Source organism: Vicugna pacos, chromosome 6, assembly GCF_048564905.1.
Source record: "Vicugna pacos chromosome 6, VicPac4, whole genome shotgun sequence".
NCBI lineage: Eukaryota > Metazoa > Chordata > Mammalia > Artiodactyla > Camelidae > Vicugna > Vicugna pacos.
This window is the reverse complement of record NC_132992.1, coordinates 35,173,394-35,179,250: the sequence shown is the minus strand read 5'-3', so window position 1 is coordinate 35,179,250 and position 5,857 is coordinate 35,173,394. Positions and strand designations below refer to the sequence as shown.

At 36.0% G+C, this 5,857-nt stretch overlaps 1 long non-coding RNA gene across 1 annotated transcript; it reads left to right on the top strand.

The window, feature by feature from the left end:
• The first annotated feature begins 1,693 nt into the window (after positions 1–1,693).
• LOC140697110 (uncharacterized) lies at positions 1,694–2,714 on the top strand. The gene is made up of 3 exons (XR_012073929.1): positions 1,694–1,846; positions 2,073–2,190; positions 2,530–2,714. It is a non-coding gene; the product is annotated as an uncharacterized lncRNA (long non-coding RNA).
• Positions 2,715–5,857: the final 3,143 nt, after the last annotated feature.

Here is a 5,857-nt window from a genome sequence, read left to right as displayed (position 1 = left end):
ATTTATTATCTTTAGAAGCAATTAAATTTAAATTAAAGAAAAACAGTAAGTATTCAACTGTGTTTTTTATGACCTCAATGAAAATGGTTCAGTGGAACGGTTTGAATGGAGTAGGTTAAGAGGAAAATGAGTAGTGAGAAATTGGAGGGAGAACAATAAAACATAATTATAGAAACACATACATGTTAAAATAAGTTTGTGCTTAAGGTTCTAGATGAGGGCAATAGGATTAGGAGGGTTTTTTGAAAGATGGGTAATAGGCAAAGATTGACAATAAGGTAAATATGGATAATGGATAAAGATAATTATAAAGACAGAATATTCCAATAACTTTGCATGTTGTTAGGAGGTGAAACACTAGATTTTTTTTTCCTGATAGGAATTAGATAAAAGTACTTACTATGTATTAAGATCTACTCCTCTTTGGTGGCAATTAAAGCATTTTATCTATCTCTATTTCTGTAATAAAGGGGGTGGGGAGGGTAATTGAATAAATCAAACAAAGCTGCATGGTCATGGGAAAATGCATTCCTGGTGGGGCCAGCAGTATGATATACTATCTCCACCCTGCTGTTAGTGCTACTTAGAGATTCCACCAATATTCATAACATGTGCTGCTTGGGAGAGTTGAGTGGATGAAGGAGAGACAGAAGACATTCTGTAGGTTTAGTACTACAAAACAAATGGAATATGTTTATCTTGTGAAAAGGAGAGGTGGAGAAAAGTTATGAAATATTTCTATTCAAAATCTATAATTATGTAGAGATTTATTTTGCTTTTCATTCCAATATATATTCTACTTTTATAGTTCATCTGTAACTTGGGAAATTTATTTTGCTTATTGTACTTGCTTCTTACCATCCAATTCACACCCAACCCAAGCCATGGCCACTCATACTCAAATGCCTTCTCCAGGCCTGTCCCTTTTTGATTTACTATTTCATGGCTTTCTATTTCCATCATGTGAAAATTATTTGCATTTCTTCTTCCATTCCAACTTTATTTTCAGACCTCTCTACTGACAACTCAAGTGGGTGGAGTTATTGCATATTGTTTTTAGTAGATCTATGTGAATGTGTAGAAATTCTAGCACCTATGACAGTGCCTGTTAATTGAATACAGAGTCAGTACATGTTATTTAAAATAATGAGTAATAAAATTTCAAGAGAAATAGATTTTTGTTTAATTTAAGGCAATTCTATTAGCAGAGCTGTCCAACAGAGAACGAGGCTCTTCTTTCAAAATACAAAAGGTTTTCATTCTGGACAACTAACTTCCAGTTTATTGCAGTAGGAATTCTTCATTAGATGGGCAGTTGGTCTGATGATGTCTAAAATCCTTTCCAAATCTTAATAGTTTTTGATCTTTGGATTCACTCTCTACTTATCACTGAAGTTTAGTCTTATGTCTGCATTGCTTGTGAAAAAGTCAACTTGCTTATAGTAAAGTGATTCACTTTGTATGTAAGATATAAGTTCTATATCAGAATAATCTTATCTTTAAAAAATTCAACCTTCTGAGGTATTCAACCAGCTTTTGCTGGAGGGGGTTTATTGAAATGAGCTGAGACAGAGAGACGTGACTGCACAGGCCTCCAGCACATCAAGGACAACCAAGATGAGACACAACTGGCTCAGCTGTTCAAAAGAAAGGAGAGCTACTGGTTCCAGACCTGCTCCAGAGAGAAGCTCAAAGGGACTCAGCACTGGCAGAACAAAGAACCCCAGGAGGGAGGCTTTGCTCCAAAAGAGAGGTTTTTGCTTCAGGAGAAGACTGTTCCAGGAAAAGGAGACTGGCTCTTTCAAACTCAAAAAAAGAAGTTGATCTCGTGGCTCTTAGCAAAATAGTGAGTAGAAAAGAAATATTAACTTGAATCCAGCTGAACGAAGTGGATCAAAGTAAACCTATTGCATGTCTAGGAAGAGAAATGACTGTTTCTTGTACTTAGCTTTTGCCTGCTTTTCCTTTGTTTCATATTTTGTATTTTTCTATTATTTATGTTTGATAAATGTGCTTTGAAACTATAAGCCCTTTTTGTTTGTTTTCTCTGTATCATTCATATTTAATTCTAGGAACATTTATGGAATGTCTGTTATGGAGCAGACACTATGTGAGGTGCAGCAGTTTAAAAATGAATAAGACATGGCCCCTTCCCATGTGGGAGCCTGGTGGATGGCCACACAACTCACGGTAATAGCAGGGAGTAGTTAAAAAGCATAGGATTTTAAATAAGACACAGACTAGGATTTAAATTCTGATTCTATCATTTTTTATCCATAAGGACTAATTAAAATAAATTCTAACCTTCAGTCCCTTATCTGAAAAATGTGGTATATCTCATGGGTTGTTGTGAAAATTTAATGAAATTATGTATGTTATGGACTGAACTGGGTACCCTCAAAATTTATACATTGAAACACTTATTCCCAATGTGACTATATTTGAAGATAAGGCCTTTGAGGGGGTAATTAAGGTTAAATGAGTTCTCAAGGATAGGACCATAATCTAATATAAATGGTGTTCTTATAGGGAGAGGAAGACACCAGAGCTCTCTCTTTCTGCATGCACACGGAGGAAGGGTCACATGAGGATATGTGAGAAGACAAGCCAGGAAGAGGGGTCTCACCAGAAACCAACCCTGCTGGCACTTTGATCTTGAACTTCCAGTCCCTAGAACTGTTAAGAGAATAAATGTCTGTTGTTTAAGCCATCCAGTCTGTGATATTTTGCTATGGCAGCCCAAGCTGACTAATACAATGTATGTGCATATGAAAAGCCAAAAAAAAAAGGCACCCAGTGCATCATATCTACTATGACTACTTGCACTGTTACTACTACCATAACTATTCAGTGAATATAAGAAAAATACTATGGTATAATTTGCATGTATTATAATTAATATTATCTGGGATGGGATTAGAGAAGATATTAGGAAGAATATTTTTGACTCAGGTCTAGAAAGATTAAAGATTTCTTTATGTGGAGGAAGGGAAAAGTATTTCTAGCAGGAAAAAAAAATGAGGAAAGATAATTGGAAGATTTCATCCACTACATCGAATGCTAGAAGACAAAGTTGGAAAGATCCAGATCTCATTTGTAAATGATGTTGGGCCAGATGGATAGCTGATTTCCTTCTAGCTCCATTCTTTGCTCTTTTCTCTCTTGCTCTCTACCTCATGACTTGAGTTCTATGGACTGCATTGTCCCATTGTAATTCCCCATGTTCTGTCTACACCATTGTGATTCATTCTTTTGTAAGTAAACTCTCCTGGAGTTTTCCTCATTTTCATATACTGTTTCCTGTTAGAACTGTACTGATAAATACTGATTGCTGTATTAAGACTTTACTCATTCAATTGTTTGTTCTATCATAAACATCTGTTGAGTGCTTAAAGAGTGGTGCAAAAAACTGTCTCTGGTCTCTTCCAGTATCAAGTCTGATGTGAGATATATAAATGTATATAGTAATAACAACATAGTATAAAAGATGTTAAAATAAAGAAAGTGTAAGATGCTCAGGACTACACTGCAATGACACTTGACCTGGACATAATTCACAGGTATGCAACATGAGGTTGGCACAGTGTCAAACAAAAAAGCACTGAGGGCAATGGAGATGAAGATATAGAAATTTAGTACATAACAAGATGGTAGTACACTTTAGCAATGACAATGAATGACAGTGAGTGAAAAACATGGTGGATCTGACGGTACACATTTTGTCTAAAGAATCAGCAACAGAAACTCTATGGTGTGAGTAATCCATCCTGATCTGGATGTGATCATTGTTTTAGGAAGACTTGGGGATAATCTGACTTCACTGGATAAAGTAAATTTTGGTCCTTAATTGTTAGAGGTCCTTAATTGTCTGGGCAACAGTGCAAGGTGCAAAGTGCAACTGGAAGTCATCTTGCTCTCAAATCTGTCTTCTACACCTCAGAAACAATACGTTGATTTCCTACTTCTTTACTATTGTTTCTCTCTTTTTCACTTTAAAATTTCTCAAGTGAATAGTAATGCCTGTATTAGTCAGGGTTTTCTAGAGCAACCGAACCAACAGGATGCAGATATAAATCCTTATTTTAAGGAATTGGCTCACATGATTGAGTGGATAGATGGGAGGGACAATTGGAAAATCCAAAATCTGGCAAGCTCGAGTCCCAGGGAAGAAATAATGTTGTAGTCTTGGGGCTGAAGGTAGACTGGAGACTAAATTCCTTCTTCCTAGGGGGACCTCAGTTTTTTCTCTTAAAGCTTTTGCTGATTGGATGAGACTCACCCACATTAAGGAGGGTAATCTGCTTTACTCAAAGTACTGATTTAAATATTAATTACATCTAAAAAATACCATCACAGCAGCATCTGGATTAGTATTTAACCAAACAACTGAGTATCAAAGCATAGACAAGTTGACACATAAAATTAACCATCACAATGAATGTACATGACCTTCATGTCTTCTCCACCTGCTCCTTGAACCTTTAGCAACCTGTATTCCAGTTCCATCACTAACCTGAAACAGCTTCCTCAAAGGGCATAAAGAGTTTCCTTATTAGTAATTCCAGTGGCTTTTTAGCTCCCTGGACCTTTGGGTAACATTCGGCCATCTTCATCCTCATGGAACCATTGTTTTCCTTCTGATTTCTACACACTGTCAGGTCTTCTTTCTTCCTGCCTATTTGACTAGCTGTGAGCATTCCTCAAGGCTTAGTTCTTAGTTTTGGTTTCTCCCCTTCTAATTATAATTCTTGGAAAACATCTTTCAACTGGTTTCAACTGACAGGTTGATGTCTATGACTTCTGGATTTTCTTACGTTTTGACCTCTCATCTAGCAGAGCTCTTTCAACTATTACATTTCTTTAGCCAATTACTAATAAAATCATGTTAGTTTTCCCCATGGCTTCAGGCTGCCTCTACCTTGTAATCTGCTATTAGACTATTCCACATTAAATAATTTTGACTATCTGGCTCTTCTGATTCAAAATTGCAATCGCTATTAGTTTGAGAAATACTCTACCTATTTCACAAAGCCTTTTGTAATTGTGTCAACTGTCTAATTTTTTACCCTTTTACTTTACAACTTTCTCCAATTAGGTAAATCTATTCACTGTCATCAAACTCACTGTATCCAGTCCCAATTAGGTAATTTTTTTGCTGGATATTGGGATTATAGAAATGAAAACTACAAGATGTGTATTGTATACATAAAATATACCCTACCCTTCCTATACTGACAGTAGCAGATCAGTACCAGACATGCGGGAAGCAGATGGAGAATATACCTAAATACAACTCATACTAACACAATTCAGCCTATGACTAAATATTTTCGTACTTTTAAAATCCAAATTTTAGTGAGCAAGCAACTTATCTGATGAGGGAGTAGGATATAATGTGAAGGTCAATAGGTGCCAGGAATCAATGTGTGACCACAGAAATAAACCTTGACTTCTCTTTTTCTCACACAGAATCTCAGTTTTTACTAGCCCAATGTTGTTTTAATAGGTTAAAGAGAGTCAGCTTTGCAACAGCTCTAGAGGGATTAGGTTGAACTGCACGGGTGAGAGTTTATGAATGCCTATCCAATATTGTGTAGCTCCATACACAAAATGACACTTAAGTCAGAGAGCCTTGCCCTTTTTCATGTGTCTTATGTAAGGATTTTGTCATTTAGGATCCTTTACTTCTCCTGCTAAGCATTTAAATTTAATGTCCTTTAAAGTCCAGCTCAAGAATTATTTCTCTCATCAAATATTTTGGTTTGTTGTTTGTTTCCTGATTACTCTGGTTGCCAGTGATCTTCTCTTATTTAATTTAATATTCAGTGACTTTTTAATGTTATTATTTGAAATCATT